We start from the raw sequence: 24636 nt of genomic DNA, 5'->3' as shown, positions 1-24636 counted from the left end.
GTGGTGTGCACGTCTGCGTGCTGTAGGTTTCGTTTTGGGGAGGCTGCGATTTTGGTACGTGGCATTCCCTGTTTGTTATTTGTCTTTGTTTTTCTGTAAGGGGATTTGTGAACCGGGCGAGCGTAGGGAGACAACTTTTTCCGAATATTTTAAGTACAAATGGCATTTATTTTCAAAGGGAGACAACTTTTTACGATTATTTTAACTAATCGTCGATAAAAAGTTGTCTCCCTTTAATAATGAAAGCCATTTGTTAAGAAATAAAGATACACAATTGCTGAAAACTGTGTTCCACCTTGTTATGTGAAGTTTCACCACTCGCACGCTATTGCAAATGCATCAGAACAAACATGTGTAACAGTTCTTTGAAACTGGTGAGTTTTTAAAGGCATTTGACAGTCCGGAAGTGGGGTCCCTATAGGCAGTCATTTTCTAGAATTCAATGTTTATATCAGTATCCTGACACTTGTTTCGAAAAGTAATATACATGTTTTACATGCTGTTCAATTTTCATGTCAAACAACTCTTTCTTTCTATGATTTGGTGTTGTTTGATTTTTGTTTCTCAAGGCTTAATTCTAAACCTTAAATGTCTGACGTAATTCTACACACCAAACCGAAGTACGTATTTTAGTCAACTATATCAATACATTCAAGGCAACCCTATGGAAAAGGGAGTCACTTTCAGAAAAAAAACAAAGACAAAATATCAAACAGGGAATGCCACGCACCAAAAGCGCAACCTCCTCAAAACGAACCCCCCAGCACGCAAACGCGTGCACCACACACACTCAAAGCTTATACATCAGGACAAAACGAACAACACACACACACACACACTCACTCAAAGCCAACACATAAGGACAAGACGAACAATAAGCATCCACACACGCGCGCACACAAAGTAAATACTCACTTTTTATGGATTTTCGAGAAAAAAATAAATTTTTTTTGCCTAAAATGTATGGCTTAGTCCCTGTAAACAACTTTTGCAGCATTATTTTCTAAACACTTCTAGAAACAATCGTTGTAAAATCGGGATAATTTACCAAGCCGGATTTACCTAAGTAAAGTCAACGAATGCAGTGTACAAACGCCTGTGGTACTAATGTTCACGTACATAAAAAAAAGGTCAGACACTAAGCATTACAAATACAGTACTTGAACTGCTCAGCCCGGTGTCAGTAAAATTTCTTACAGAAAAAAGAACATTGTTGTACGTGGTCAAATAATTGTTTTCAATACTGAAGAATTGGATATTGTTAAAATAGGCGTACTTTCAGAGATTCAAATACCACATAACCAATAATTTTAGCGATTTAAGTACAGTACAGTTAACCTCGGTACCAGCAGAGATATATATTTTCCGAATGCGAAATTGTCTTGATACCTAGCGGTAAGAAATCTAGACAGAAACAATTAAAAGAGGAGAGGAAATGGGCATGGCAGATATAAAAACAAACGTATTATTTGAAGACCTATTACATTTGAATAATGAAGAAAACATGCATGGGAGAAGTTGAAATAGGTCAAGAAAATATAGGAGAAGTTGAAAGAGATCAAGAAAATAGATCAAGAAAAGATAGGAGAAGTTGAAATAAGTCAAGGGTTGTTGATTTTGTTACATCTCGGTAAGAGGATGGAATTGAAACGAGGCTTTGGATTAGTTACATTTGGAGAGAAGCCCGTAAGTGTGAGTTAGACGTAAGCTGATTTGATAAAAGCTAAAGTTTAAACAAACATGTAATTACATTTTTGTCAAAATCAAGCTCTACAATGTGTTCTATGAAATACTGAATTCATTTTCAAGTGTCTGGCTGAATGCATGACCTTTCAACTGTTTTAGAATAGCAGGTGTCAAATTCGCATTCACATTTTGGAATTCACTTCCAAAGGCCATTCAACAAAGTAGGTCGGTTATTTCAAAGAAAGATTGTAAGAAACTGGATAGGACACTCCTATATAAAATTGTTATTTCCTTACCTGAAATGTTTTTTTTTTTTAAATGAATCATATTTTATGGATCATCTCTAAATTTTTGGGTATGTGACAGGTCATTTCTTATAATACAAAACAATAGCACTACCTGACCTAAATCTTGGGAAACTGCGAAAATACTCAACTCGGTACTCAGTGCAAAACAGGCGATTACAAAGTAACAAAACTGAAAGAAATACAACAGTTGCTATTTGCGTAGTTTGAAATATAAATGCTTGCAATTCCAAAAGAAGGTCACTTTAAGAGCAAATGAACATAAATTGTGTTGTTGTTTGCATATATACAGTCGAAATAATTCGTTCCAAGGCGGTGTCCCACTGTATTCTTTTATGAATGTGTTGTTTAAATTTTTCTATGTACACACTTTTGGATCGTAGATGATTGACAATTACGGCACCTTTTCTTTTTAAAATATAATTACATAACGGGTCATTTATTAACAAAATAATTGTTCTACTCCTCACAATTTATTTCAGTCAATTCAAAATTTATTTCACTCAAATAAGATTCTAGTTTAATTTTAATCTAATAAATGTTTTGTCTATTAAAATATATCAAGGGTTACGGAAATAATATCTGTTGTGTGTTTATAATGTACAAATTCCATTTCCTACCTCAATTTTATTATAAAGTCTATTCAATTTTCGTAAGTGTATCATTAAATTAATTATGAATCTTGAATTTCTTCATTTCTTATCATGGATTGCAGCAATAATGGCAATTTGTAATGCGTATTTTGATTGCCAATTTAGAACATAAATATCGTGTCTGTCGGTGTATAAATGGACATGTACCTAATATATAAACGATTCGATATCCCTAAATATATGATCTTAGTTTTTTGAACTAGGTAATTTTTGAATATTTGACCTTTGTTTCTGGAACTAGACTATTCTTAAATATTTGACCTTTATTCTTGCTTTGCAGAACGCAGAGCATTAAGAGAAACAGTTTTGATAATTAACAAATGGAGTTTTTTTAAGAAAGACAATTCTGTTTATAATATTTTCTCTTTTTTTTTGTCTTGATACTTAGAACCAGTATTTCCCGATACTGAAATTGTCTTATAATGACTTTGTTTAACAAAAAGAGAGAATACGAGTGAAAATTAATCAAGTCGATTACTGTTTATTAACAAAACTCGTTCAGCAGAAGCAGTAAAATTTAAATTGTTCTAAATGAATTTTCTATGTTTTATATCAACTTTGTCAAGAGATACTTTTAAGTGTACTGGTTAAGAAAAAAATAATTTACATAACAACTGTGTTTTACGAGAAAAAAATACGCTAATCGAAACTTAACTCTCGATATTTTTGGTAAGGTCATTCAAAATACTAATATTTTGTTTGTTTGTTTTGGGTTTAACGCCGTTTTTCAACAGTATTTCAGTTATTTAACGGCAGGCAGTTAACCTAACCAGTGTTCCTGGATTCTGTGCCAGTACAAACCTGTTCGTCGCAAGTAACTGCCAACTTCCCTAAATGATTCAATCAGAGGAGTAAGGCGGATTAATTTAGACACAATGCCTTTTATCAAATCGTCACGGAGAACATACGCCTCGCCTAGGGCTCGAACTCCGTAGATCTGCGCTGTCCCTATTGAGCTAAGCGGGCGGGCTAAACACTAATGGTACATTTATGACATTATTCACACATTCAGACAAATGAATTGCAGAAAATACATAAATCATTCAATAAATGTTTGTGCGTAGATATCGCTTCGTTTATTTTACATTTACACATAAAAATTTGCAGCCATACCGGGACTCGAACCCGGTTTCTCGGAATACCGTTCCGATGCATTCAGACTGAGCTACCCGGCAGCCCCGAATCAAATGTATGACAGGATATACTAGTACATGCTGTTTTTTTGGTGACATTATGGTCTGAAGTTGTAAAATACATAACATGGCTTAGATAACATTGAAGAGTTTAGATGCAGCAATTGTAGCCTAGTCTGTAGACAAACAATATACTGTAAAACAATTTAATTTCGTGGGCATGAAATTTCGTAGTTCTGGTCAAAACAGCAGTTTCGTGGGGATATGAATTCGTGGATTTCAACTTTTTAACATAAAATGAATGGGAATTTTACTTGTTCGTTGGTATTAAATTTCGTGGATTGACTCAAGCACGAAATCCACGAAAATTAGTCCCCCACGAATATTAATGATTTCACAGCAATGGTTTAAACAGTTTTGCCTAGGGATACACGAAGACGATTCTCGATAACATATTTCCGAGTAATTTGTTTCCGGACTTCAGGGCAAAATCCGTGTAATTTTACTGTCATCTAAAGCGAAAGCACTTTGTAATTTCACAAAATTGATAATTATGTTCAATATTAAATTTATTTGGTAATATTTAATCATTTTATCATCATTGCATATAGATCAGGTGAATAGCCAAATAAACACAATGCCATTTTTCTTAAATGTCACAAATGAAATGACGACCTATTTTATTACGTAAAAGTTGTGTTAACAATGTTATAGATACATGAAGACATTGGTTTATGAAATATGGGTAATTTGGATATTTTCTTTATTGCAAAATCGTCTGTGATATATGACACCCGGTAAGACGAGGAAACGAACGTATCCCGAGGGATTCTGCAGATGTCATAACAAGAAATGAATATGCCCTAACGCTTTTCCAGCATAAAGCGTATAAATAACTAGAAAATAAAAGACGAGTAGGCTGGTTCCTTATTCATTTTTCAAATAAGGTATAAGTTCCTTATTCGAAGAACACTACGTAAAAGCAGAGAGAAAATAATCCTTATTCGGTTCAGCAGCATAACATGAACACGTTAAATCATAACACGAGTTAGTTAGATCGAAAAACCGAATAAGGAATAAGGAACTAGTTTCCTGCTCCTTTTTCAAACGTCGAATAAGGAATAGAACACAGAAAATAAAAATACTTTAATCACAATAAAATCTTTTCAAAAAGTGTATATACATTGTCGTCATAAACTGTTTTAATGATATAAGTGGTATTTTCAATCGATCATATTAGAGGTACAAAGTTCGAAGAAGGGACTGGACTTTTCGGAGACAACATGGTACAAGCAGTGAGAAAAAAATCATTACTCGCGGTTAAAAACAAAGAAAAATATCAAACAGGGAATGCCACGCACCAAAAGCGCAGCCTTCTCAAAACGAACCCCCCAGCACGCAAACGCGTGCACCACACACACACACACACTCAAAGCTTACACATCAGGACAAAACGAACAACACACACACACACACTCAAAGCCAACACATAAGGACAAGACGAACAATAAGCATACACACACGCACGCACACAAAGTCAACACACAAGGACAAAACGAACAAACAAAGGAACACAGTGGGGCACCGCCTTGGAACCTTCTACAGCATAACATAAACACGTTAGATCAAAACAGTAGTGAATGAATTGGGTTTTATGGTGAATCGACACAGAAAAAAAACAGCAGTGAGTAAGATCGAAAAAACGAGTGAGTAAGATTGAAAAAAAACGAATAAAGAATAAGAGCTCGTCCGCTTAGCTCAGTAGGTACAGAGCGTTGGTCTACGGATCGCGGGGTCGTGAGTTCGATCCTAGGACGGGGCGTATGTTCTCCATTACTATTTGATAAACGACATTGTGCCTGCAATCATTAGTCCTGCATCTGATTCATGTGGGAAAGTTGGCAGTTACTTGCGGAGAACAGGTTTGTACTGGTGTAGAATCCAGGAACACTGGTTAGGTTAACTGCCCGCCGTTACATGACTGAAATACTGTTGAAAAACGGCGTTAAACCCAAAACAAAAAAGAATAAGGAACTGGTTCCCTATTCCTTTTTCAAAAATCGAATAAGGAATGGAATACAGAATATGAAAATACTTTATACTTTAATCGCAATAAAATTTTCAAAAAGTGTATATACATTGTCGTCATAAACTGTTTTAAGGATATAAGTGGTATTTTCCACGATCATGAGAGTATGACTCAAAATCGAACTTCAAGTGTATAAAGTTCGAATAAGGGACTGGATTTTTCCGAGACGACATGGTACAAGCAGTGAGAAGATAATCCTTACTCGCGGTTAAAAACGTTTTCTGTGTCCTATTCCTTTTTCGCTTTTTGAAAAGGGAATAGGGAACCAGTTCCTTATTCCTTATTCGGTTTTTCTATCTATCTTACCCGTGTTACGATCTAACGTGTTTATCTTATGTTGTGGAACGTTACAAGCGCGATCGAGTAACGATAATTCTCACTGCTTGTACCTATTCGTTTCCGAAAAGTCCAGTTCCTTATTGGAACTTTGTACCTCTATTTTGAGACATACTCTCTCATATCTTTGGAAAATACCACGTATATCCTTGAAACATTTTATGACGAGAATGCATATACAATTTTTGAAAAGATATTATTGTGATTTAAATATTTTCATTTTTCTATGTTCTATTCCTTATTCGACGTTTGAAAAAGGAATCATTAACCAGTTCCATATTCCTTATTCGGTTTTTTGATCTAACTAACGTTTTTAACCGCAATTAAGGATTAGTTCCCCACTGTTTTACCATTTCGTCTCCGAAAAGTCCAGTTCCTTATTCGAACTTTGTACCTCTATTTTGAGTCATACTCTCTCATATCTGTGGAAAATGCCACTTATATCCTTGAAACATTTTATGACGAGAATGTATATATACTTTTTGAAAAGGTATTATTGTGAATAAATTATTTTCATTTTTTATGTTCTAATCCTCATTCGACTTTTGAAAAAGGAATGGGGAACCAATTCCTTATTCTTTATTCGGTTTCTCGATCTTACTCACTCGTGCTATGATCTAGCTTGTTCATTTTATGCTGTTGAAGAGAGTAAGAATTATTTTCTAACTGCCATGTACAATGTTGTCTCCGAAAAGTCCAGTTCCTTATTCGTACTTTGTACCTCGGTTTTGAGTCATACTGTCTTATATCCGTGGAAAATATAACTTATATCCTTAAAACATTTTATGACGACAATGTATAATATACAACTTTTAAATAAATTATATTGCGATTGAAGTATTTTCATTTTCTTTGTCCTATTCCTTATTCGACTTTTGAAAAAGAAATAGGGAATCTGTTCCTTATTCCTTATTCGGTTTTTTGATCTATCTTACCCGTGTTACGATCTACCGTGTTTATGTTATGCTGTGGAAGGTTTTCAAGCGCGAGTAAGGATAATCATCTCACTACTTGTAACATGTCCTCTCCGAATAGGCCAGTTCCTTATTCGAACGAGAATGTATATACACTTTTTGAAAAGATATTATTTTGATTTAAATATTTTCATTTTTCTATGTTCTATTCCCTATTCGACTTTTGAAAAAGGAATACGGAACCAGTTCCTTATTCCTTATTCGGTTTCTCGATCTTAATCACTCGTACTATGATCTAGCGTGTTCATATTATGCTGCTGAACCGAGTAAGGATTATTTTCTCACTGCTTTTACCTAGTGTTCTCCGAATAAGGAATAGTGAATTAGTTCCTTATTCCTTATTTGAAAAAGGAATAAGGAACAGCCTACTCGTCATAAAAAATAATATACTGCCCGTCAACGTCATTAAAGGTCCATGAAATGCGTGGTAATTTCAGCGCTGTAGTATCATGAAAATGTCATCATTTCCTATTAATTATCCATTACAGGAGCCGTAATATGATGGAATGCACGAATTTAAAAATGTATGATAACAGCACGTGAGCTCAAGAATCTGTCTGTTAACACTAGTTTACTCTCTTGTTCAAACATCCCTTGAAAACGAAACTGCAGTTTTATGCTAGAGAGATAAAATACCCATGTTTAGCATGGAAAGAAAATATGATTTCACTTTATAAATTAAGATAATACAAATTTTGTCTTAAGTCTTGCTTTAAGCCTCCTGGGATTCTACTCTCACTGTTATACTTTGGAATGAATTTAATTTGCACTCTGATTTTTGTGACATCAAAAGTCTTCAGGGAGCAGTTCATATTAAAAGGATGCGTAATAAATTCTACTTGATAGGTTTCAAGTATGGTTCTCGAATCCTGTTTCTTATCTAAAAAGAAGTAATTTGCTATTTGCAGAGCACTCGGTCGGATATTAACATGCAAAAATGGTGCCATAGATATATTAGGAATTTAATCGAAAGAAACCTTGTGCATACATGCATTGAGTAAATTGTTTTGTACATATTCACTTGTTGCAAAAATCTTTGTCGGTCTTGAGACAAATTTTAAACCTAATTTCACAAGAATAAAAAGTCAAAAATACTCAAAACATGATTTTATCATAGTTACTGTGATTTAAATCAACATTTATATATATGGCAAGTTTTGTCACATCAAAGCCTTAGATACGTGTAGTTGAACTGCTTTATTTACTAGTATTGTATAAACAAATACTTTTTGAAAAAATGTCGTTTTTAGCCATGACCATACCCGCTGATTATATCAGTTCGAGCATTTTACATTATGAAATTTTATTGGCTTCATTCCGGTTTCATCATATTGTCCTAAACCACAGTTTTCTCTATGTTTTTAATTCCTTATATTTACATTCCTATGTAAAAAGCCCCTAGTACTGGCTATTTCGGTGGCTACCTAAAAGACACGACAGTTATGAAAATACCATAGTTTTATAATTTAGACACAGCAGTCCATATTACACGGTATACACCTGCGATTAAAATGAACTAGCCAAGGATGCAAAGTTAGCTTCTTTGAAATTAGTAGGAATTCAGTTATGTTATATAAAATGAGTTATTTGGGGTTGTATGAATAACTGAGGGAAACGTATCTATTTTTAATATCCTCCTAGCTTGCTTACGTAAGGTCGGTGCCCGCCCGTTATGAAATAATGGCCAGAGGGTCACCTGAGGACTTACTCCTCCATGATAGTATTCTGTTGCGTTTATAAATCGTTTATGTGTTTTAGACCCCTATATACATTGGCTTCAACATTTTTCTTGTAAGAGCAGATCTAGAGTGAGTGAATGAGCTGGGTTTTTACGGCGAATCAACACAAAAAGGTCATATATCGCCGGGAAGAAGTTGTATTGAAAACGCTAATTGTAAAGCATACCTAAAATCATTTATGTAAAAATGTTTATAAATATATAATGTTAAAAATATCTGTTGCAGACATATTAATTTTGTAAAAGATGCGAATAAAAATATGAAATGTTCAATTTTTTTGATAAATGCCTATCTGCTTTAATAAAGATAGAAAATTTCCGACCGAAGCTTTTTCAAATAACTCTTTCAAAGACTGAACATCATACTTTGTACTGCGCTGTGAAGCAAAGTTCACACAGTCGATTAAAATATACTGGAAGCCAAAAGTTTAGCAAGTTTTCATCATATGTTATAATTTTATCAAATTTGACCACCGAAAGATATTTTTAGTTTTGGAATACGTAATGGATATTAACAGTAAAGTCTGAGCTAATTTATATGCTTTAATGCGTTTGTAACCGCGCTATTGCCACAAAATGTGATTTACACGGGTAGCACGTGCACAGGTATATCCATCGCATATAAAGTACTGAAAATTACATAGTAGTACTGCATGTATACCACATCCGAAAAAACGTTCATAAAAGTTAAGGTTTTAGCCATGGGACGTCGGCCTGGAATGACGTTAGATCAGCGTGATATGGCAACTGGAATGAATACGGCACGAATGAACGCAAGAGACGTTTCTCTAGGGAGGATCGCTTGATCGTGACGTCATCACGGCGTAACGGTTTATGTACAGTAGGATGTTAGCTCGACGTTTGCGCATAACAACTAGAACACGGATTTCCGAATCTACTGTCCGCAGAAGGCTTCGATCGTCACTGCTCAGAGGTCACTGACCTTACGTTAGAGTGCTGTTAACGGACCGCAACCGCCAAGCTCGTGCTACTTGGGTGCGTGCACATCGTAATTGGAGATACAGACACTGGAATGAAGTGCTTTTTACAGTCAGATGAATCGCGATTTAAGCTCTCTTTCGCTGATGGAAGAATTTGCGTTTGGAGACGGAGGGGTGAACGTTATGCCAACGTTCTTGAGCGAGACCGTTTTGGGGGCGGAAGTGTGATGGTGTGGGAAGGGATTTACCATCGGGGAAAGACCGAACTTGTAACTGTGCCTGGTAACCTCACATCAATGAGATATTGTGATGAAATCCTTAAACCGGTAGCCATTCCATATCTGCAGCAAGGTCATGCGAGCATTTTCCAGCAAGATAACGCCCGTCCGCACACCGCTAGGCACACCCAGAACGTTTTACGTCAAATAATAGAGAGTTTGAGATTTCAACCTTCGCCTTCCCCTTCAACGTCTCTTGCGAAGTTAACGTATGAAGTTGAAGTTCGATTAAAAATCCTTGAGATTTCAAACTTTAGAATGAACCTTACTTCTTTTAATCCGCCCATTCAATTTATCCGTAATTATGATCGTTTTTTTTCTTTGTGCATTTTGATATCAATTGTCCGAAAGGGCAGGACTTTTACAAGAAAAGAAAATTAGATAAAAACATTTCAATTAATATAATCATCGCATGGATATTAGTGCGATTACGATAAAAAACGAAACAATGTGAACAATGTAAAAACTCGTTGGTGTTGCTCCGAACATTTAGGTTTTATGTAAAATGATGTCAGTATACAATGCACGATTGTAAATCATACATGAGAGGAAATAAAAATGACAAGAGCTGTCCGTAAGACAACGCGCTCGATTTTTCTGTGCTTGACTGAATTAGAGCTTTGCCAGTGAAAATAATTCAAGTTAGAAAGGGACATAATTCTGTCAAAATTCAAATCAGAGTTATGGGAATTGTGTCTCCTGGTGACTTAGACTTTAATAGTAAATAATATTTTGAGTTTCAATTCAAAAACTTTAATAGAAACAGAGATATTTGACTTTATCAAAAAATTTAACAAAATATTCTAAGTTAAAAAGGGTCATAATTCTGTCAAAATTCAAATCAGAGTTATGGGGATTGTTTCTCCTGGTGTAGACTTTGATAGTAAATTTTCAAGTTTCAAGTCAATAGCTTTGATAGTAACAAGAGATATTTGACTTTATCAAAAACTTTAACCAACGCCGACGCCGACGCCAACACCGGGGCGAGTGCAATAGCTCTACTTTTTCTTCGAAAAGTCGAGCTAATAATCATATCAACGTATTCTATTGTTGATGGCGTTCTTGAAAGATAATACAGTTAATATTTTTTAAACAAAAACATGAGACACCAACTATTACAAATGCATTTCTCGATATACTTTGAAGTTAAGTTAAATATATGCGATAAAGCAAACACAAAAGGCATTCCCATAAAATATAAAGGATATATTCATCCGTCATGCTGTTGACCAGTACTTCATAGTTTTTCTGAAAGTTTTTTTTTCACTTTGAATTGGTACTTTGTACATCGAATTCCTTAAAAGACGCGTTTTACTTGTAGACTCTCATAAACAATGTACCTGATGAAAATCTAACCTTTTAAAAGAGTTAAGTATGTTGATAACATGAGCCAATATACACAATTTATGAATACATTTAACAAGCGATTTGAAATAAATGTAAGATACGCTCGTGATATCATACGTTTTGGCATCATGACACTCTATGACTCTGTATGATGCCAAACTCTCAGACAGCACAATATAATCGTGCTAGGTCACCAATTGTCTAGCGAAACAGTCAAGAAATGTTAGGTGGAGACGAAAATTGTCGCACAAGATAAGATGTGGGCATATACACGTATTTGTTTGAATATACTTCTGTAAAATCATTTAATTTTGTGGGCATGAAATTTCGTGGTTTTGGTCAAAACGGCAATTTCGTGGGGATATGAATCCCCAACGAATATTAATGATTTCACAGTATTTCATAAGTAAAGCATGTGCAGATCCAGGAATTGTGGGACACCACACTTAAAGAGGGTGTCACCCATTTAAAGGTGTGTGTGGGGGGGGGGGGGGGGGGGGGGGGGTCACACCGAGTTTCAAGACCGATTTTCTTTGTAAAATGTAAGAATCAAAGGGGGAATTGACCCACAATGCCCCGCTGCCAGGCTCTGGGTCCGTGTATGTAGAGTGGAGTTATCCCATACGGCTAACAGGAAACTTCTCGCATCATGATATCATAGATCTGAAATTGTTTGATACTTCAGAAGAAATTTCCGTCTTACTAGTACCATTTTATGTTTATAATTAAAACGCAATTGTCGTATTAAATGTCCGACAGAAACGGATTGTTTTTATTTGGAAGTGAAAATAAAATATTCCACCAAATGATAATCGCGCGTTATTATTCATCTTTCAAGTAAAATGACTGTCATGCCATGTGCCTCCATCAAGATTTCAGTCTTTGATGCCGAGTATGTGGACAGAGTAGATGTAAAAAGACTGAAGTTTTGACTTTCGTGATATCACATCTTCGGACGTTCAAAACTTCATTTCATACGTCAAAAAGGCCCATCTAGTATAATCGATACCGCCTTGGGACACAAATATGCCGTAGAAGTTAAAGTTTGAACAAAATCTCAAAGTTTCTCAAAATCAGTTGATAACTTCATACTTCCAGGTTCAATTCAATGCATTTAGTTAAAATCATTAGCCATACAAAACTTCATTATTCTTATACTTATTGATAGTGTTTCGCATCAAATTTAGTCTAATTACACATATGGATAATCGAATAACATAATAAGCAGAAATCCGGAAACTAAGCTTTTCATTTCACATAGTAATAAAGAGAAGTCTTAGGCTTACTTGATATTACATGGAAAACTTTAGTAGCAACGTCTGATGTAAATAAAATACACGCATATCGGTGACGTTTTACCCCAAATATATATGAGAGACGTTGAAGGCGAAGGCGAAGGTTGATATCTCGAACTCTCTATTGTTAACGTCTTGGAATGGCCGTCTAGATCTCCCGATTTGTCCCCCAATGAACACCTATGGGATCACATTGGGCATAACGTCAGAGATTGAGATGACGTCACCACAGTGACTGACCTATACAGAGCTTTGCGTGAGGAATGGGACAGAATATCCTTACGAACCATCAGAAAGCTAGTTTTCAGAATGCGGAAACGATGCCTAGCTGTTATTAATAGGTTAGGATGTCATGCAAGATATTGACAAAACCAAAACACTCTTTTTTTCGACCCCTGTTCTTCAAACAACTGGATTACAATAATTTGTGATTTGTTTAGTGTAATATTCTGTAAAATTACTTGGAATAGATCGTTTATCAGGTATGCAGCCTTTGATCAGGTCGAAGGCTTCCCCTCAATCGAGTAACAATCTCTCAAAGTAAAGAAAATCTCTCCTTCTAAACATATATCTGTCTTTCGATCAAAAGACACGAGTCGAGTGAGTGTGTTCAATTATAGACGTATGTACAATTCAAAATAGGTCATTTGTATATTCTAACATATTATTTACAATGCACATAATGAAACAACTCACGGAATACACCCAATTTATCGTGAAAGAATAAAAGTCAGCATTTTTTGTAGTAAATAGTTTTCCTTCCTTCTTCTTGCGTCCATTTGCAGCAAAGCATGCTGGTATCTATGAGTTTATTTCTCGGCTGCAGCACATTTTTACGTTATTTGTCAGACTCTTGTTGCAAACTATGGTGTACAAGTAAAGCCAAAGTAAAAATAAATTTTTGTGAATAAGATAATTTATTGCTTATGTAAAGTAACTTTTGCAACATTAAAAGTTGACACCTCTGTAAATGAATACCAATAGTTTTTCAATTTGTGTTTATTTCAGGTTCAAGAATATGTTCCCAGAAAAAAGAGGTGTACTTCTCACAAAAAGGTCAATCCCGAAAAAGCGCTGGAGCACCACCACACTGGGCCAATAAATATAAACGAGTATGAAAAAGATGACAGAAAAAGGGGAAAAATCTTTTCAAACAGAAAAAATACTGTTTTTTCAAAGCTAAATATAGTATAATATGTCTAAATTAATATATGTTACGTATTATAGGCACAAATTGGAAATATATTAAATAACATACATGAAGGTCATACATATGATTATTGATATACATTATGTTGTTTTTAATGCAAAGTATAACAGTTATCTATGATATATGAAGTTCTAAACAATAAAATTGAAAGGAAATAAGTGACAGCAACAAAGTTTTTCAAAGTGGTAATGTGAAATTTGTGATTTCAGATAAACAATGTTTCTTTTCATATTTTTACAATAAGAACATCTTCAAAGTTTTTCATACACTTGAATAACACATACTTTGTATATAAATGTATTAAAGGCAATGGCTTTAGCAAATGTGTGCGGGGCAGTGGTCAACATACAAATTGAGTGGAAAGGAACAATATTCACTTGGAGTTCAAAGGTAACAACCACTGCCTTAATTAATTTTAAGTAAATATACATATGTGTTTATAATATACATGTTTTACTTTTAACTTAAATTTGTTATTATATGCAAATTTTATACTTATATCATGTACAATTACTTCATGTACTTTATGTAAACATACAAAATTACATCTTTAATTTGTTACAGTTGTATGTCGTAGGTTTACAATATCATACATTGTATAAATATTTTATACAAACTTCTGTACTAAGAAGTTAAAATAGCAGTTTTTAAGTTTTACCCTTTACAGGACGACAATTAAGTATGAATGTATAGCTCTTCATGTAATAATTGATTAACATATTTATCATAGCGAGGCTTTTACATAAATGAAGAAACTATGTAAGATAAGTATGAAAAATGGCAATTTGATATCTTTACGAAATGTTTTATTTATAATTCCAGTGATATTTTTTTATTTGTATCTTTTTCTCTACTTTGTACACAGAAAAAATCATCACCAAAGACAGGCAGAAAACCTTCAACCTCTACACGTACTTCGCAATCTCTACCTCAGTCTTCAACCTCATCTTCAGATTGTAAAACGCTATCTACACTTCAACCTCCTCTTCCTCCTGCGCCACCTCATCCTCTGTCTCCAAATTTCCAGCTGAAATCAGATTCAAATATAAGGACGATAACAACAACAACAACAAACAGCACGATGACGACAAAAATACCAAGGACTGCAAGAGCAACGACAACATCAACGAGAACAATGACGACGGGGACGCCAACATTGACAAAAACACTGACAACGAGGACAACAATGCTGACAAAATTATCAGAAAATATTTGCCAATTATGTACATTTACTTTTGAACATACATCCAATCAAATATGGATTGGATGTGAGAACATAGATTGTTGTTACTGGTGTCATGTAAGGTGTTTAGGCTTTTCTAAATGTACAAGGAGAACATTTGCAAAAGTTCAGTGGCACTGTCCGCAACACAGGGACATGTACTATGCAACTCCATGAATGATTAAGTATTTTATACGCAAAAGGGTCATATTATTTTATTCCCCCCGGTGTCCGTCTGTCCGACCGTCACAAACTTGAATTACTTCCCTTTTATGTTACTATAAATAGCTTAATTTGAACCTATTTTATTATTTGCCGTAAGGAAAAAGCGAAACCACTTTTCTTTGGTACAACATGGATAGTACGTCCAATTTTTAGGTGTATTTTACATACCTGTACCTGGTAAGGATATTTTTGTGGGCTTTGAATATTTTTTGCGAACTTGGTGATTTTTTGAGGTCTTCCCTTTGTTTTTCCAGTCCTTTGGTCTTCAACAGTCAGGTTCTTTAAATTTTGCTCCCATCCTGTTATGTAACCTTTTGAGCGTATATTGCCCCGCTTGGCGGGGCTCTTGGTCAGATTTTGTTTGGAATATTTAAATTATCACGTGCGTTATGGTAAATTAATTATATTTCAACATGCATGGACATACCACTGACACAAAGAATTTGCTGTGTCCACTTTTTTGAACATGGGTTTAGTTATTAATTTGCAGCTATATCTACGTCGTCATTTCAAACTTTGAAAAATATTTTATCATGTGTTTAACGTGGCGGGAGTGTAATAAAGACATTAATTACTTTAAAATGATAATACACTAGTGTAATAAAGCTTTGACGTCGACTTCGTTTACAACACAGGAGACGTTGGTCAAATTGACATATTTATACAGTAAAAGAAAGTAGACTTTTATATTTCGACAGGAAAAGCTGACATGAGATAAAAATAATATTGCAGTCGTGACTTTCCACGTTGAATATATTAAACTCGTTGAAAAGAAAATGATGAAATGCTCGGTAGAGCCTCGCATTTTATCATTTTATTCAACTCGTTTGATAAATTCAAAATGAATAGACTCTCATGTAATATCCTCTATATATTTCACACAAAACAGTAATTTAATTTTAACGTAATTTTACCTGATTCGTTTTCCTCATCAATAGCAGTTACTTCCTCAAGAGCTTGAGTTACTTCCTTGTAAAAATCTAGATAATCCGCTTTCTTTCCCTTCTTGCACTTTTGCCACGTTTCATTCAAGTTGTCTGCAACATCTGCAGTGCCATATTCCTTTATACTTCCAATTATTCTCTCTATATCTTCGGCTATTTCCTTTTTATTTTTGGATTTAATGTCGTGATACTTGGACCTATAATGCCGATAGTAAGATAACGAACATTAATATCTAAAGTGAAACTCCTGCAGATGAAAGCCAAAGGAGTTAACACATTTTATTGTTTATCTTAGTGCATGAAATGCATACGAGAAAATAGAAATTAGAACATCTTAATACTTTGAAACAACATATAACCCTTTCAGAACCCTTTTTTTTCCAGGTCACTTTTGAATATAAATTACGGATTATAGTGTCCATTTATAAAAAAAAGTTAAAAAATCATTTCTTCGTTTACTTTAATGAAATACGCAGTTTTAATCATCATTCAGTATATAGATCTAGTAATCTATTTTGAATTTTTGAATTTAATAGATGTTTATCATCTCTTTACCTATTTATTTGTTTAATTTAATGGAATATGATTACATGGTTGAAACACTTTTAATTGTAATTTAAGGTTTACATATAAAAATACCTGTCCTGTGGCGTAATGAATATCTTCTCACACTTGTAGTACGCTGGAAAGGCTTGACAGTAACCGTGAATCACTTAGTGTATACATCTTAACATGGTAATAGATTTAATTAAAAATTAAATTATGTTCTTACTTTCCGTTTCAGCAGTACAGTTTATATTTTATGGAAAAATAAATTTACCATATTCCATAATAAATTGGCAGTTATTTATACTGTTTTGTACTATTTTGTTATTTAAATTATTTTACATTTTCATACCATTTTCTGTTTTCTTTGCACTTCTCATCAAAGTGAACTAATTCATTGTCCAATTCTTCTCCTTCAATGGACTTGTGAATACCTAGAAATAATTTGTTGACATGATTCTAAGGCATGATTGTATGTATGGTAATATTATGTAAAATATCGGTTATATTTGCATGATATAACTACATAAATAATGAATTAAAATAGTAAATATAACAAAAAGATATATTTTCAAAATATACAATTTTCAACTTATTACCATTATCAGTTATATATCCTGAGGATCTTAATGTCTTCCTCCACTGTAAAATCTCTGTTTCATTGTTTGATTTTCTGAAATAATGAAATGTTATGTAAATATACACAAATAATATTTGTCTTGGGTATAAATCAATGTGAAAATGACATAAACATGACATATTTAGTAACAACGTCAGCATTGCTATGCATGGAGGTCTCGAAGGACTTTAAATTTCGTAATAATGTCTTTTTACTTCTTCACTTTTGACTTTATATTCAACTTTTCAAACTTCTTACTCACAACTTCCTCACTTATAACTTGTAATAACCTTGCATCAGACTTTAATTGAAGCACTGGAGGGACAATTGACTTCCCACTTCTCACTTGTAACTTTTGCACTTCCCACTTGCAACTTCTTGATTTCCTACTGCCTACTTCCTACTTGTAACTTATGCACCTCTGACTTCTAACTTTTGCACGTTTGACTTCCAACTTCCAGACATTAGACTTCTCATTTCAAAATTCTGCACTTCTCAATTACAATTTCTTGACTCCTTACTTCCTTCTTTTTACTTCTGCAATTTTGACTTCTACTTTCAACATTTCTGACTTCCAATTTCCTGACTTTCGACCTCTGATTTCCAATTTCCACACTTCTTACTTCCGACTTCGAAAGAGGGAATCTTTGAAATCCGAAGTTTTGAAGTTGGAAGTCAGGAAGTTGGAAATCAGGAGTGCAGAAGTTAGAAACGCGGACGTTAGAGGAAGGAAAAAGAAGTCAAGAAGTCGGAACGAAGAAGTGTTGGAGTTGGAAATCAGAAGTCGAAAGTCGGGAAGCTGTAAGTCCGAAATGTGGAAGTTAGAAGTCAGAAGTTCTGAAGTTACAAGGAAGAAATAAGAATTGAATAAGTCTGAAGTAAGACGTGTGGAAGTTGGAAATAACAAGTCGGAAGTCAATAGTTTGGAAATGAGAAGTTTGGAAGTAACAGTTAAATTTAAATTACAAGTAGGAAGTCATGAATTTGTAAGTGAGAAGTGCAAGTCAAAAGTTGGAAAAACGGAAGTCAATTGTCCCTTCAGGGCTTAGAAGGACAGTTGATTTCCGTACTTCCTACTTCTGATTTCCAACTTTCACTTCTGATTTTTTGATTTCCTTTTTCTAACGTCCGCACTCCTGACTTCTTAGTTCCTGACATTTGACTTCTGACCTCCAGCATTCTGAATTTTCCCTTCTGATTTCAAATTTTCACACTTCTTACTTCTGACTTCAAAAGAGGGAAAGTTGGAAGTCACAGGTTTTGAAGTTGAAAGTCGGAAATTGCAAGTGATAAGTGCACAAGAAATAAGAAGTTGAAAGTATGTAATTCAAGTGTGTCCGGGGCTGATATTTGAAGGCATGATACGTACCTAAATCCTTCTTGTTCGGGATCTTCTTTGAAGGCGTGTAAAGCTGTACTATTCTGTTTCATCTGAGAATAACATTTACACTTACTTCAGACAGGTTACAATTAAAGGAATCAGATGATTGTTACAACAAGCAAGAATGGCATATTATGGCAAGAATTAGCTCACAGCAATTTCTCGATACGTACAATGTACAATATATTGCAGACGTTTTTATTTAATTTTAACATCGCAAAAATTATGTTACTTGTAATTGCAAGGTTAAAATGACACTGATTTCAAAATATGACCTTTTAAATTGTTAAGTACGGGTCATATTATATAATAGAAAAAGTGGAAACTCCACAGGTCGCTCAACACAACAAAAATGAAAATGTTGCAGGCTCGGTTTGATTGAGCCTGTTCATGGACGATAGTGGAAATGCATGCTACCGTCCACGCCCTCTAGCCCCGGGTTGAGCAGAACTCAACATTTACACATGCTACAAGTACAAAACAAGAGCTGTCTCCATAGGATGACACATGCCCCCGATGGCACTTTGAATGAATAGTTATGGCCGATGTTAGAGTTTAGGACCTTTGACCTACGGACCTGGGTCTTGCGTGCGACACGTCGTCTTACTGTGGTACACATTCATGCCCAATAACTTTAAAATCCATGCATGAATGACAAAGATATGGACCGGACACGCCCATCAATGCACTATCATGAAATATGACCTTTAACGTCTAAGTGTGACCTTGACCTTTGAGCTACGGACCTGGGTCTTGCGCATGACACGTCGTCTTACTGTGGTACACATTCATGCCAAGTTATTTGAAAATCCATCCATGGATGACAAAGATATGGACCGGACACGAATGCACTATCATGAAAAATGACCTTTAACGTCTAAGTGTGACCTTGACCTTTGAGCTACGGACCTGGGTCTTGCGCATGACACGCCGTCTTACTGTGGTACACATTCATGCCAAGTTATTTGAAAATCCATCCATGGATGACAAAGATATGGACCGGACACGAATGCACTATCATGAAAAATGACCTTTAACGTCTAAGTGTGACCTTGACCTTTGAGCTACGGACCTGGGTCTTGCGCGCGACACGTTGTCTTACTGTGGTACACATTCATGCCAAGTTATTTGAAAATCCATCCATCGATGACAAAGATATGGACCGGACACGAAAATTGCGGACAGACTGACAGACCGACAGACGGTTCAAAAACTATATGCCTCCCTTCGGGGGCATAAAAAACAATTTAAGAGACATCCGCAGATGTGTTCATACGGCGGTGCACATGGAACCTTCAATGCTACACTAGTGTGTAATTCCATGAAAAGCGGCGTATGGTCTCCAGTTAAAATAATGGGTTTGCCCTAAACGAGAAAACAATGAGCAGAACTAAACAAACTGGAATTTAGAAAGGGGACCTGAGGTTATGGAGCCTGCATATCACAGGAACTGCCAAAATACAAAATAAAAAGCAGGCACCATATCCAAGGGGTGATTAAACAATACCCAATGCTATGAAAGCGGGAGTACTGGAACCACCCAGGCCGAAATGTTCATGCCGAGAAACTAAACAGTACCAGTAACACGACATAAAAGTCATGCTGAACGATCTAAGAAGATCGAAATATAACAGCCCTGCAACATTCTTGATAAAGTGGTTCTCAGGCTATTGATTAAAAACTTCTATGTCCTGGTCCCTGTGGTCTTGACTTGATCTAGTAACCACAAAAACAATATTCCGGGTAAATAGGTTCCCAAGTTATTGATCGGAAAGGATTTTCCATGTTCAGGCCTCTGTGACCTTGACCTTTATCAGAGTGACCTCAGAATCTATATAATAGGGCTCATCCTCTGCATGTCCAATAATCCTATGGAGTTTTAACATTCTGGGTCTTATTTATTTATTTTGTTGGGTTTAACGTCGCCCCGACACAATTTTAGGTCATATGGCGACTTTCCAGCTTTAATGGTGGAGGAAGACCCCAGGTGCCCCTCCGTGCACTATTTCATCACGAGCGGGCACCTGGGTAGAACCACCGACCTTCCGTAAGCCAGCTGGATGGCTTCCTCACGTGAAGAATTCTACGCCCCAAATGAGGTTTCGAACCCACATCGATGAGGGGCAAATGGTTTGAAGTCAACGACTCTAACCACTCGGCCACGGAGGTCCCATTCTGGGTCTAGTGGTTCTCAAGTTAATAATGGGAAATGTTCTTCCATTGTCAGGCCCCTGTGACCTTTACCTTTGAGTGACCCCAAAAACAAGGAGTCGTCTACTCTATAAGCCCTGTCAACCTATGAAGATTAAAGGTTCAATGTCAAATGGTTCTCCAGTTATTGATGGCCTACTAAGTTCCCTCTTCATGTTGTTCCTTTTCATGTATGTTTATTACTTCTCTGTTATAATACCTTTATGTTACTGTGTACAAGTACTCAGTTAACGTGTGGGCATATACAGTTGCACATATACATATTTCTATGTAAAAATTCTTTATTTGAATATAGCTGTTCCTTTTGGGACTTTTGTCCTCGTCCTTTACATAACATTCCTTTTGTTGCATTTTAGTGTATTTGGGATACACTTGGCGGGGGTAATTTTTATTTACACTGTCCTGTGACTTTGGAACATGGTGGAGGTAAGAGTTAGGTAAGATGCCACAAACCAGTGTTAAGCTTCTCATTGTTGGCATTCTATCACGGCCTGTTTCAAGGCGGTGCCCAACTGTGTTCCTTTTTTTGTTCATACGTGGTACCACCATGGACTCAAATTTCCACCAGTTCTTTTTGATATGAAAACCGCCTTGAAAAAGTCTGAAACAAACCCTGAAATATTCAAGTCCAGATATAACGAAATCAAGTCGACTTACAAAGATCATTTTCCAATTTATACAGTTGGTTCAAAAGATGATTCAAAGGTTGGTTGTGCCGCCGTTAGCCACCTTCATCAATCAAAATTACGTTTGCCGAATAACGCTACAATTTTTTCAGCCGAGGCAATAGCTATTGATTTGGCCCTAAATTTTATTTCAGAATATAATGAAGAAAAGTTTATCTTTTCCGACTCGCTTTCAGTATTACAATCCGAAATACGGAAAATCCTCTCATTCAAAATATTCTCAGGGTTCATGAACTATCTCTTAAGAAGTCCATCATATTTTGTTGGATTCCTAGTCACGTTGGTATTTATGGAAATGAGGATGCTGATACCGCAGCAAAGAAATCGCTTTCATTACAACAATCTAAATTGAAATTACCATATACTGATTTTAGGCCAATTATCAACAAAACAAGGCAGTCTGAAAGACAGCTAAATCCCCCGCCACTGCTATGGATAGTGAAAGGGTAAACCTTTGATTTTAGCTGTGACCTTGACCTTGAACTGACCTGGCTGACTCATGAATTCTGCACAACGTCTTGATGAGGTGATCATTTGACCAAAGATTCATGAAAATCCTTCAAGGGGTTTAGGAGATACAGAGCTGAAACCTTTGACCTTCAGTTGTGACCTTGACCTTGCGTTGACATGGCTGACTCATGAGTTCTTGATGAGGTGATCATTTGACCCAAGTTTGATGAAAATCCTTCAAGGGGTTAAGGAGATACAGAGTGGACACCAAATGGAAGGCTCAAACCTCCGACCCTTAGTTGTGACCTTGACCTTGAGCTGGCATGGTTGACTCATAATTTCTGCACATTGTTCTGATGAGGTAATCATTTGACCCAGTTTTATAAAATTCCTTCAAGGGGTTTAGGAGATATAGAGCGGACACGAAATGGAAGGCTCAAACCTTTGACCTTCAGTTGTGACCTTGACCTTGAGCCGACATGGCTGACTCATAAGTTCTGCACATCGCCTTGATGAGGTGATCGTTTGACCCAAGTTTGATGAAAATCCTTCAAGGGGTTTAGGATATATAGAGAAGACACAAAATGGAAGGCTCAAACCTTTGACCCTAAGTTGTGACCTTGACCTTGAGCCGGCATGACTGACTTACGGGTTCTGCACATCGTCTTGATGAGGTGATCATTTGACCCAAGTTTTATACAATTCCTTCAAGGGGTTTAGGAGATATAGAGCGGACACAAAATGGAAGGCTCAAACATTTGACCTCGAGTTGTGACCCTGACCTTGAGCCGACATGGCTGACTCATGGGTTCTGCACATTGTCTTGATGAGGTGATCATTTGACCCAAGTTTTATAAAATTCCTTCAAGGGGTTTAGGAGATATAGAGCGGACACAAAATGGCAGGCTCAAACCTTTGACCTTGAGTTGTGACCTTGACCTTGAACCGACAAGGCTGACTCATGGGTTTTGCACATCGTCTTGATGAGGTGATCATTTGAACCAAGTTTCATGAAAATCCTTTAAGGGGTTGAGGAGATATGGATCGGACACGATTTTGTTACGGACAAATATCAAACAGGGAATGCCACGCACCAAAAACGCAGCCTCCCCAAAACGAAACCTACAGCACGCAGACGTGCACACCACCCGTACACACACACATACACACACAAAGCCAATACACCACAAACACACACACACATACACAAAGCCAACACATTAGGACAAAACGAACAAACAAAGGAACACAGTGGGGCACCGCCTTGGAACGGTCAGTGGCAAAAACACCACTGGGGAGCTTAAACCGGTTTATGGTGCGCACCCAACCTCACTCTTACCCCCCACCATGTTCCAAAGACACGGGACAGTGTAAATAAAAGTAATCCCCTCCAGGTGAATCTCTAACACACGTAATGGAAACAAAAAGGCATGGCATGTAAAACACAAAAATGCTCGTGTATAAATATATAAAAAGCAAACCTTTAGAACCAAAAACGTATGTACTCAATGCATTTTCAGAAGACAGAGCAACAAGAGAAACACCCTTAAGGGCCAGAAGAAACAGGCCAGAAGACAGATATCAAAACAGTTCAGTCCTGGTAGGATTTAAAGTCCATGAGCAGGCTCAATCAAACCGAGCCTGCAACATTTTCGTTTTTGTTGTGTTGAGCGACCTGTGGAGTTTCCACTTTTTCTATTTAAAAACTGCTTATCATAGTGTCCTCCCCCTCTTCCGTCAGACACAATCAAAGAGGAAAGCGTAGTGTCCAACTGTAAACGGGTTGAACACTAAACATGCGGTATGTCCCAAAACAGTTGGGTCGTAACCTCTTTTAAAAAAACCTTTTATAATTTTACCAAATATATTTGGAAAATTACCATGACCCAAGATCTTACGAAGTTTGTAAACCACATCCCGATAAAATACATTTTAACTAAATGGCAGTCTTCATGGAACGATGCTTCGTTCAATAAACTTCGTGATATTAAACATACTCTAGGTGAATGGCACCAAGGAAACAGATCTGTTTGCAGGCAGGAAGCTGTTCTTTCGCGTTGTCGAATAAGTCGTGTTGACTTATGACTGAAAAAATGTTGAAAAAGACGTTAAACCCGAACACACACACACACACACACACACACACATTCGTATATTCTGAACATTGAAGATCAACCTGAATGTGTACCATGTCAAACACCGCTTACTATTAAACATACTTTAATCGACTGTTTATTTATTTATTTTGTTGAGTTAAACGTCGCACCGGCACATTTAAAGGTCATATGGCGACTTTCCAGCTTTTGATGGTGGAGGAAGACCCCAGGTGCCCCTCCGTGCATTATCTCATCACGAGCGGGCACCTGG

Source organism: Mercenaria mercenaria, chromosome 9 (genome assembly GCF_021730395.1).
Source record: "Mercenaria mercenaria strain notata chromosome 9, MADL_Memer_1, whole genome shotgun sequence".
In the NCBI taxonomy this organism is placed as follows: domain Eukaryota; kingdom Metazoa; phylum Mollusca; class Bivalvia; order Venerida; family Veneridae; genus Mercenaria; species Mercenaria mercenaria.
This window is presented reverse-complemented; position numbering follows the sequence as displayed.